At 41.9% G+C, this 12,300-nt stretch overlaps 1 pseudogene; it reads left to right on the forward strand.

Moving 5' to 3' along the window:
* Positions 1 to 17: 17 nt before the first annotated feature.
* Positions 18 to 7,891, forward strand: LOC122573628 (annotated as a pseudogene).
* The last annotated feature ends 4,409 nt before the right edge of the window (positions 7,892 to 12,300 follow it).

A 12,300-nucleotide genomic window follows, 5' to 3' on the forward strand; every position in this document is an offset into this window, starting at 1 on the left:
GAAAGAACAACTTAATAATGGCGTTGTACAATTTCAAGAAAATCACGGTTGTACCCACCGCAAAGGTTAGCAACTTTGTTTTTAATCTTCTATTTGGTAATTAATTCAATTGTAGTTCAAATTTCGTTTAATGAATATTCCCTTTTGTCTAGGACTTTATTGATATAATATTATCAAAAACTCAACGCAAAACTCCGACTGTTATACACAAAAATTAGAAAATTGCACGAATACGTGCATTTTATTTGCGTAAAGTGAAATTTACGCAACAAAACTTTCATGAGAGATTATCTCAAATTATACAGGAATTTCCTAAGCTAGATGATGTTCATCCATTTTATGCCGATTTAATGAACGTCCTTTATGATAAAGACCACTATAAACTAGCTCTTGGTCAAATAAATGTAGCAAGAAATTTAATCGACAAGTAAGTATATTGAAATAGTATTTTTTCAATTATCACTGTTTCTCAATGAAATTCACATATATGGTCAAAATAGTGTAGCCAAGGATTATGCCCGTTTAATGAAATACGGAGATTCTCTTTACCGATATAAAGAGTTGAAAAAAGCTGCTTTAGGTCGTATGGCAACAATTATGAGGAGGCAAGCAGCAAATTTGGCATATTTGGAGCAAGTTCGTCAGCATTTAGCCCGATTACCTAGTATAGATCCCTATACACGCACTATAATAATATGTGGCTTCCCAAATGTGGGTAAAAGCAGTTTCATTAACAAGGTAATTTAATTTTAATAATTACTAACAAATTATGTATGCATATTATGCCCAAGGAACATTATGAACTGTGCTAATTATTCTATTCAGATAACTCGCGCTGATGTTGAAGTGCAACCATACGCATTTACTACAAAATCGTTATACGTTGGTCATACGGATTACAAATATCTAAGATGGCAAGTGGTTGACACACCTGGAATTCTAGATCATCCACTCGAAGAAAGAAACGTAATAGAAATGCAGGCAATAACAGCACTCGCGCATTTACGGCCAGCTGTACTTTACTTTTGCGATATATCGGAACAATGTGGTCATAGTTTAGACGAGCAGGTAAAGTATTGGCTTCTCATAGCTAACCAAAATATACATTTTATTCAAGTGCGATTCAACTGTTTTATCTTCTAGGTATTTCACCAATAATTTCTATTTGAATCGATTAAACCTCTGTTTGCTAACAAACCTTCGACAGTTGTGGCAAATAAAGTGGATGTTTTGCGTCTGGATGAACTTTCACCCGAAGAACAAGGTCTTTTAAAGTTATTGGAGGAGAAAGATGTCCCAGTGTTGGAAATGAGTACAATTACTGATTTTGGTATAATGGACGTGAAAATACAAGCGTTTGAACGTTTATTAGCTTTCTATGTTGATCAAAAGATAAGAACGAAAAATGTAAATTAAATATTTTTCAAACACCTTTTGTGTTGCTTTGTAGTAATGTAAAAGGCGTTAAAACACTGGTTCAAGTTCTTCAACGTTTATGATTGCAGGTAGAGGGACTGCTTAATCGTTACACGTTGCACAACCTGTGCCGAGGGATGATAAAATTCGCCTGTAATGTATTCCTGAGAGCGTTTTAAGAAAAAGGAAGGAAGAGTTAAAGTTAAAAGGAAAATTAGAGCGAGAAATAGAGGCAGAAAAGGGAGACGTTTACGTAGTTAATTTGATGAAGAATTATGACATCGAGGGCGATAAAAAGTATGATGTTATTCCAGAGATCTGGGAAGAACACAATATCGCTGATTACATCGATCCAGAAATATTTAATGTTTGTACAATATTTATTCATTTTAAACACGCGTATGACATCTTGCTTGGATAGAACTTTATTTTTATCCTTTTCGGCAGAAACTAAATGACCTGGAAAAAAAGGAGCAGCTTCGCGAAGATGCGGGAATATATAATTATGAAGGGAGTGAGCTGTCCGAGACGATGCAAGAAATTGCACAAATGGCTTAAAAAGTTAGAGAAAAGAAGGCCATTATGAAAGACGAAACCCGAATACTGAAGGCTTCTACAAAGCCTGTAATGCCGCGCACAGCTACGGCGAAACTTCGAGACAGGTGGGTATCGATATGGAAGAAACAGAAAATGTGAGTAACGGAGAAAATGTGAGGAAAATTAGAGCGAGAAATAGAGGGAGAAATGTGGACACTCTACCTTTGTCTTTCTTGTTATAATTCAAGGCAGCGTTAAACAGATCTATATTAACTTTGCATCCGTTTTCAGATATGAATCCTTTTTGCCTTGAATTTTTTGCAATACCGTTCCTTATTCTACCGTCGAGGATACAAGAGAAGATTCGGCCGAGAATAGGGCCTATAGTAATAGGCCGCCAATTCTCGATTTTACTTGCGTCTTTATTCGCTTTTGGTATTCATGTAGTCCTATTCTCCTTCCATACGGTTGGAAAATAGGAAATACAATACAAGATGTTAATTAATTTAGCAATTACTGTTGGCAGGCCAGGAATTGATAGGTGCTTTTTGTTCAATCCATCAGGCCCTGCCGCTGTTTTGTTTCTAATCCTTTTTAAGCTTCCGCTTATGTGCTCAGCAGTTATTGCCGGAAATATTTCGTGCAAAAGAGCTTCGGAGATTCCACTTACTGGGACTTGGGGATTGGGTGGACTCACCCGTCCCCACAAATCACTGTAAAGTCTGTTCACCTCTCTTCCTCTCAGCGGTTGTCTGGCCGATTCCGGGTATGTCAGATCGTCATTTATAACAACGTCAGCCAGCTTCCTGGGACACTCTTTAAATATCTCTTGACAACGTGCGCAAGAGCATCGTTGCCTTTGGTGCTTGTTCTTTCCTTTAATGCCATCCGGATTAGTTCTATTAGACGATTTTGGCTTATTATTGCCGTCGTCATTGTTATGTTTCAAAAAGGTTTCGTATAGGGATGTGCAGATAGATTTATCAATTTTGTTAATTAATAGATCTCTATCATTTTTTGATTCCATCCAAATATTACTTAATAAGACATAAATGTCTCTCAACGAGGGAGGAACCTCGGTAGACTTTTCTATTTCATTCTCCAAGCCGCGTCACCACTCGCGGACTGATTCTTCACTTCTTACAGCTTTATCCGATTCAAGTGACGCGCTGCCTGGTCAGCGAGATCGCACCCGCCATCTATCCCTTGTGTACCCTACTGAGGGCTCGTTTCTTCGTGCCAATTCTTAGTACTTTTCTTTTGTTTGGAATCCGCTCAGCCGTTTTACTCGTTAAGATTTTGCAGATTTTTAAGTTAGGGTGTCTATAATCCTTTATATTCTTGCTCGAGCTTCCTCAAGAAGGTAGCCTCTTCTTCTGACCATAGCCTGCTGCTATGGTCTCGGCTCCGGGTGTCTGTCATTTCCCTTCTTTTTCTTTTGCGTACGGGAGGGTGCGCATGACATTCATGAGTCGATAGCCCTCTCTGAGTCCGGAAGCTCATGGAGCAAGCATCACATTTAAATTAACCTTCACTGGTCTGCGTTGGGCCTTTACACCATGGTATGTGGCATCTTGCACCATGGAGCTTAGGGAACTTCTTCCCGTAACACATTCCCATTGAATGGGGAGTACTGTATAATGTTTATTGAGGTGCTTATCCGGGTCTGTTAAGTTCATGAAGGAAAAGTGGGCTTCCATTTCCTTGCAGACTGGGCAAGCTATTTTGTCCTCCACCAATGGGACCACAACTTTGAATACTGATTCGGAGTCCGTGGTCTTGCATACCCTATCAATCGTGGTCCCCTCCGAAGGGAATGAATCCATCCCAACGCTTCCGAGAGAAGCGCTGCGTCCATGGCTGCATTGTCTTTATTAATAATTGCAGAACCTGAATTTTGAATTCTGTACAAACATCAAATCATTAATCATTCCGTTATCCAATTAAAGCCAGTCAGTCTACAGATTCCCATCGAAGGAAAGTATTCCTCTATTTAGATTTTAAGTTTCATAACTTCACGGTAAGAGCCGTTATATCGAAAAGACGATTTATAATTTGAATATAATTTGTCTTTCGCTCCTACGTCGCCACGCTCTGTTTACCCATGAACGCCGTGCCCGGGAGACAAATCCCCACGCTGACTCTGCGCACGTATTACCGGCTGTACCACGGGGAGGTAGGAGTGCAACTTGAGCAGCCGATACCGAAGTTCGTCCTGCCCCCGAGCTGCCATGATTCTCCAAGCGACCGTTACGTTAAATAGCGTACGAACGTTAAATAGCGTCGTGCTGCTTACACCCAACTGTGGAACCCCGAAAACGGGGCCCATACTTCCGAGGTACCCCCTTCGTAGGGATTTAAAAATAAAACTCACCTTAGTATTGACATAGCCAATAGTAAGGCAAACATTTCAATAAATAAATAATAAATAATTTAATTTAGTCGCGTAAATAAATAAATAAATAATAAATAAATAAATAGGTAAATAAACTTGTCATTAATAAATAATAACCTAACACCAACCAGTCATAAATAATGAATAAAAAAATTTGGTCCATGAGTAAAATGACTTCATCAATAAATAAATAAATACATAAACACACATCTGAATAAATACAAATAAATAAATAAATATTTTATTTATTAGTCATCTAAGAACAAGTTGCACATCTCTAAGGAGCTACGCAACACATTCATGATAATTGTCATAATTTCGCTCTTTGTAACGCCAAGTTCTTTTAAATATTCGACAGTTTCAGGCGTTATGGCCTCTCTGCTTCCTAGTACCACCGGTAATATGGCTCCTTCATCGACGCCATACGTGTTCTTTAATATGCTTAGGCAGGGGAAGTATTTGTCGACCTTTTCTTTTGCGGCTTTTTGGAGATAATCTCTATTCTCTTAGCAGACAGTTACGTCGATTACAAGAATCCGTTCTTCGTTTTTTCACCACGAGGTTCGGTTTATATAGATTATCCCCAACTTGAATAGTGAATTTGTAACTTCTGTGCGAGGAGAGTTTTTAACTCGTCATGCCTTTTGATTCTCACTCCCTTAGTGTGCTGACAAAGCCTTAAAATGTGCCCTAGAGTTTCGGGCTGGGCATGACATCTTCTACATATGATATGCATCTTTTTATTTGTTCTTGCTAGGGCTGTTCTCGTGCCATAAGTGTTCGTCCTCACCTTTATGGTGTCGATGAAGCGAGACGGCTTTAACTCTAGGGGTACTCTTTCAGACACACGTTGCCAAGCTTTTCTTTCGCGAAGTCAATCACTCCATGGCTCTGACTTCTTAATTCGGCCCATTGTTTTATGGGAACTCTTTTCAGGCTCTTCATGGCCTTTTCAATATTCTCGAAAGTAGCCGGCCAATCAATTTTCAGGGAGTTGGCTATTTCTTAAGCTTCAACTCCATACTTTCATCTATAAGGCTGGAAGCTGCCGGATCAGTTCTTTATATTGATTGCGCTTTTAGGGTGCCGAGCTTTACTAAGTGCTCGATCTCGGCAACCCTAACCCTCCGTTAATTTTGAGGGTATAGAAGAAACCAACTGCGGTTGAGGCTGTTAGATGAAGGAACCCTTTGACCACATGCCTGATTTCATTGTCCGATAATTGCAATGCTCCCCCGCTAGGTGGGCTTATTAGTAGGTTGTATGTGTAGCGAGGAAATATATGATTCTGGAGAAGCTCTATCTTCTGGCCTGGCTTTAATGATAATCTTTTTGTTCTTCTCATCGTGCTCAGTATTTCTGACACGATAATTCCACACCTCAGGTCTTTCGATGATCCCATTTTTGCTCCCAGGTACCTGAAGACCACCACAGAGCCCACGTTAGGTATCTGCTTATTCTTTGCCTTATATCTCTGGGTCCCTGACGTACCAGGTGTCTTTCTTTGACACCTTCAAGAATTTCTCTCCAGAGATACTCATTCCTAGGCTCTTCAGGTACTCCTGGACCATGGATAGTTGCTTCTGAGCTTCCCCTTTGTCCTTCCCAAGTAGGACAATGACATCGATAAAGGCCAATGTACGGACCTTATTATTCTCATTGATTTTGATTCCTTTCGTATTTTCCTCTACCGTCTCCAGCAGCGGCTCCATGAATAAGTTGAATAACGGAGGTGACACAGGATCACCCTGATTTACTCCTCTAAATATTTCGATCTATTACGTCTTTTGTTTTAATTTCAGTTTTGCAGTTTTTATACATATTTTCGATCAATTCAGTTATCGGAGTCGAGATTCCTTTTTTAGCCAGACAAGGTTTAATCGCCGAGTGGGGGACCGTATCAAAAGCTTTTGAGACGTCTACTATTGTGTAGACACCTCCACTATCCATTTTACTTTGTCTCAGGGCTGCATTTAAGAGTTCCACGTTTATTTTACATCCGTTTTCAGCTGTAAAGCCCTTTTGTCTTTCGTTTTGTACGATACCCCTGCTTATTGTCCTATCGAGAATTGAAGAGAAAACTCTCCCAATGATAGGACTAATCGTTATAGGCCTCCAGTTCTCGGCCTTGCTTGCATCTTCGTTAGGTTTTGGGATCAACGTGGTCGTGTTTTATCCCGTACTCTCCGGGAAATGAGAGATAAAACATGAGATGTTATATAACAATGCTAGTACTTTAGGCAGACCTGGAATTAATAATTGTTTCTTTTGCTAGCCATCCGGACCTTTTTTCTTTTTTTGCGCGCGAGGGGGATGCTATTATGCATACCTAGTGACCCGTGTCACCAGGTTATGTGGAACTCGGCCAGATGATATCGCCAAACCCTCTAAAATACCCTCCTAATTCTCCTGTGTGACGGTACTCTAGGTTCCAACCCGGAACAGTCATTCGACAGTACTTCGGGTTGGCCTCTACACACGTACCCTTTCTCAATCTATCTTCACCAGTCTCTTCTTCTCCTCCTTCCTCCCGCTCTTCTTACAGTAACCTCCACCACCCTCTCTTTATTTTGCCGGTGCTTCATGACATTAGTACAAAATAAAATAAACCTCTTCCACGTACATTCTTCCGCCGCCATCTTATCCACGATCCTACTTTCAAACTTCCATTCTTCACCTAATTCGACCTCCAACGCCGTTCTCTCCACTACCCATCTGGGGCACCTAAATAGCACGTGCTCAGCATCCTCCAGTACATCTCCACAATACCAACAACTGGTATGTGTCTCTTTCCCGATCCTATGGCGGTATCAATTAAAGATACCGTGCCCCGTAAGGATCTGCATCACATAGTAGTTGATCTTCCTCTTGTACTTATAGAAGATCAACTGGTCTCCAATCAGTCTCTTAGTCCAGTTGCAGGGATTGTGGAACGCCCAATAGAGCCTCCACCTGTCCTTCGCCTCCATCTTCAGGCTACTCATTTCGTCCACCCACACATGGTCCCCTTCATCCGGATTCTCTCTGAACCGTTTCCTCACCCCGTACTGTTTCCACCGTAGCCACGCTTTCACCTGGATAGGCAACTTGCCAGTGACCACGCACAGCGCCCCCTGTGAAATTGTTCAGTAGGCAGTAGACGTGCGGTTCAACGCCGCTCTTTGTGCCCTTTTCAATATCTTCTTATTCTTCTCTCTTCCTAGGGCAGAGTCCCATATCGGCGCACCATACAGGACCACCGAATGCCAGATACCGAAATACAGCCTTCTTACTGCATCCGTTGATCTATTTACGTTCGGCAGCAGACTCCGCATGGCGCCTAGAAACCTCTCTGCCTTGTCACACACTTGTTCAAGATTTTGGGAGTACCCACTAGCATTGTCTAAAAGTACTCCTAAGTATTTCATTGTACAGCTAATAGAGATCCCCCCCCCCCTACATCAAAAGGAAAACTCGTCGGAATTATCTTCCTCGTCAACAAACCACTTTCGCGCGCCAAATACAGACGGGCGTCTCGACACCATCCAGTTACCATTCCCATGACTGTCCGAATCCTCTCTGGGACCCCCTGACCTTGAGTAACACCGCCAGATCGTCAGCGAACGCCACTGCTTCCGTGTCCTAAACATGGTCCAGTGTTGCCAGTAGCCTGTCATACACGAGGTACCACAGCAGCGGTCTTAAAACCGACCCCTGCGGAACCCCTGCGTACACGTTCCTCCTTACAACGCCGTCCCGACAGTGGACCACGATTTTCATCCAGGCCGGGTAATCCCTTATCAACTCCTGCAGTCGCCCTGGTAGATGTCTCCTCGATGATTTTTCTCCGACTCAAGGTGTTGAAGGCGTTCTTTACGTCCAAGGCGACCAGAACGAACACCAGACCCTTCCTACTACATTCTTCAGCAACCGCGACCGTCCTATCCATGGCATTTAATGGTTCCTCTTCTCCTCCTGAAGCCATGTTGTTCCCTGTGGATGGGGTCCCTCCCTATACTCCTCTCTACCAGCATCTTACACGTATACTCCCAGACTTTGCTCAACGCCGGCAAAATGCTGATTAGTCTGTACGACGATGACAGCGACAGATCTCTGGCTGGCTTGGGTATAAGGACCACCATAGCCACATTCCATACAGCCGGTATACGTCCTGCCTTATTTATCTCATTGAGCTTGTCCAGGAGCACACCCGTCCGTCGTCCCGCGACGATCCTGACAATCTCTCCTGGGATGCCCTCCACACCTATGGCTTTCCTGGGATCACACTTTCCGGCGGTTATCTTCAGATCCTCCTCACAGATGTCTTGATCCAATTTCCCATCGACTGTCCCAGGTGGGATCTGCAGTTCTTGTTGCATCCCCCAACATGGTTCCTGTCTGGTGACAAAGAGGTCTTCCAGGATCCCCGCAACCCTGTTTCTCCCGAGGGGCTCAACTGGTGTTGACCGCATCATTTTAGCTCTTACTACACGGTACGGCCTACCCCACGGATCCTGGTCCAGGGTAGCACAGAATCCCTTCCAACACTCCTCTTTACTGCGTTGGTTCGCCTTCTGCAAACGCCTCCTGACCTCCTTATATGCAGCTACCAGGTCTCCGGTATCATCTCTTCGTACCACCAACGCCCGCTGCGCTCTTCTATCCCTCAGGGGCATGCTCCTTAACACTCTCAACTCACTATTCTACCAATAGTTGGTGTTTCTTCTTCCGCGCGACGGAAAAATCGTCCTAAAATCCTCGGCACGTGAACGTTCCAGACTCTTCTGCAACCGCTCGCCGCATGCCGTCTCGTTATTATTCAATATATTAAAATTTGCGTCAAATTTGCTTAAAAAACTATCTACATCGATATTCTTCGTCATATATTTAAAATTTCCCCTAGTCTCCCGATTAAAATAACTCCTAAATATATGTAATAAATAATGATGATCAGTGGCTGAGTACCAATCCCTTACTGTACTTCTCCTCCAACTCAGCCTCATTCATCTATTTATGCTAAAAACGTCTGGGAATCTAGTCCTCCCATTCCTCATAATGGAATATTTTTCCGCCGCCTTGATCGGCATTAGTTCATTCCTAACAGACATATCCAGCAGGTTCGTTCCCCTCAACTCCGTCTTATTGCCAGCCCAGACTGAAGATTTGACATTGAAGTCACCAGCCACAATCAATGCCGGTGTTCGTTTCCTACCATTCCTTATCATTTCTTCGATCTCTCTCACATAGGTGTCAAAATCCTGCATTTTCGTATTAGGGGAACAATACTCACTAACACAGAATACATTATCGACCGTAACGCCGACCATCCCTACCTATTAATCAGGGTATCGCTCGCAACATGTCTACCATTAAACAGGGTGACCCAAACTCCTCATTATACCAATCAGGCATCTGCCTATAGGGCTCAGAGATGAACACCATGTCAACCCTGGTTTCACACGCATACTGCATCATCAAGTTCTGAGCTATCCTACACTTGTTTAAATTTATTTGTAGGGCTTATATCTTTGTCCGCGTCTATCTTCTCTGAAACCCTGACGCACCATTGGGCACTCCAGCGACCCTGTTACACGTTCCGCGCTACCGCACCTGCGACACAATTCTTTACCAGGGCATACCACCGTACACCTCGCCACCATACGCCCCAGCATGTGACATTTGTAACACCGCTGGACGTCTGCAAGCAGCCTAGCCAATGCGATAGTCAGCCCTGTTTTTATCCTCATATCCGTTTCTTCGCGTGGCCGGAAGAACCACCACAGCCACCTGGGTGTACCATGGTGCCATCTTCATCAACCTAACCTCCACGCTGCTCCCTTCACTTATACTCCACTGTGTCCTTATATCTTCCACCAGCTCCTCCTTTCTGGTGAGGGGATCAAAGTTTTTGACCTGTATCGTAGCCCTATTTACCAGAGCGGCAACTTCAGTTTTATCACGCGGCTCTTAACTTCACCGCCGCCTCGTTTACAGCCACCGCCCTGTCAAATTCGATCAGGATGTGCCCCGCTCTCGTCTTCCTAACTCCCGTAGCTCCTTCTAGGGTGTTCCTCGCCACCATTATCCTTTTGAAAACCTCAAGCCACTCCTTACCATCTTCAACCTTGACGAGAATCGCTTCATTTCTTCTCCTTCCGCTCGGCACACCCCTCTCACCAATCTTCTCCTCTCAGTTATTACCCGGACGCATCCCTGAAGTTATCTGACCCTGGAGAGCCCTTCCCTCCCTTCTCCTCCTTTCCATAGTCATCCATTCTACCAATTCTTCACTATACTCCCTGTCCATCCCCACTTTTCTAATATCTCTTCCGCACGCCTCTTGTCACGTCCCGCGCTACGCACGTGCCGTAACGAAAACTACAATAGGTAAATTACATGAGCGGTCATTTTAACACACAATAAATTAAAAAGAATATAAAAATAACAAAATAAAATAAAGCACTCACAAACGATTAATCAAATGTAGACGCACGTGATACTATTACATAAGGGCGACTAGTAGACTAACGATTTGGAATATACGTACAAATATAAAAAACGCGAAGATACATCGAATAGAATCAATTAAAAACTAATTAATAAACTATAATTATGTACGAATTGACAATCCAAATAGTTAGTCGATCAATTAAGAACAATCTATGATCTGACAGTTGAATAAACTACGGTCTAAGACCTTAATCAATCAAGACTAATTCGCGATTTGAATAATTTAAAAAATTAAACAAGGAAAGCAATTAAAATATACAATTCTACATTATTAAGACTAGTTAACATGCTAGTAAATTTAAAGAAACTATATATGAAAAGTATATTGTAAAATATATATATATATATGTGTGTGTGTTTTATATTATTAAACCAAACAAGCAATAATCTAATAAATAAAAATACGATACAAGAAATTACATTATCAAGATTAACTAATATTAAAAGAATTCCATACCAAGTTACATCGTGAGACATATACACATATAGATATATATACACAACCTAACACATTTAAAGAAATAAAATGCACGATATAACATTATTAAAACTAATTAATATTTAGATAAACTCAAAGAAATTTTACATTATAAAATGAATATATATATATGTCGGAGCATCGTCAGGAGAAAGGTATTCAGCGTATAACGATTCTTCGCCAGAGCTATACATTCTTTTCTCTTGTAAATGGAAACAACTTTTATTAACACTAGTATGAATTTACAAAATTAACAAACAACTACGCGGATATAACACTTATGACAATGGCCTAAGATTCGATAACGAATCCACGGTCAACAGGATAACTCTGTATTATACGTAAAATACTTTAACACAACACACGTTTAATGGGACGCTCTATATATACTGCTCGATGTGAAACTCTCCAAGGTGATCGCACGAATAATAGACTGATGGAATTCTTTCCATCCTTTACGATTGCATTCGTTTGTTATATACTGGACCGAAGCTTCGAGAAGGTTCCAATCGCCGTTGCTAGGCAATCTCTGCTTGGAGTTTGATTGTTAATACAACGTGTGTCCCATTATATTGACATCTCCGAGGAAAAGTGTCCATCCCGTGACAGCGGCTACGCTCGGCGACCAGTTGTGTCACCTCGAACTCAATCCTACTATCACAAGTCTCGAACAAATACAATGAATGACAATTGTTTAATTACGGCTATAGTAGAATCTAGATTACAATATTACGGGATTTTCCCATAGTTCCAAACGGGAGGCTCCAGTGTCCTTCCATCTCCGACATATATATGTCGGAGAAGCGTTATGATTAGAGCTGGGGTTAAGGGCGTGAAAGAAATCTTCGTTGTAATTAGACATTGTCGTTATGCAATAGAGAAGATATTGACTAGAGCAAATATGATTGTTACAGATATCGACAAGTAACCGTGGTAATTAGATACTCGAGACGCTAATGACAATGATCCTGGGTTCGATAACGAA

Source organism: Bombus pyrosoma, linkage group LG2 (genome assembly GCF_014825855.1).
Source record: "Bombus pyrosoma isolate SC7728 linkage group LG2, ASM1482585v1, whole genome shotgun sequence".
NCBI classification, from domain to species: domain Eukaryota; kingdom Metazoa; phylum Arthropoda; class Insecta; order Hymenoptera; family Apidae; genus Bombus; species Bombus pyrosoma.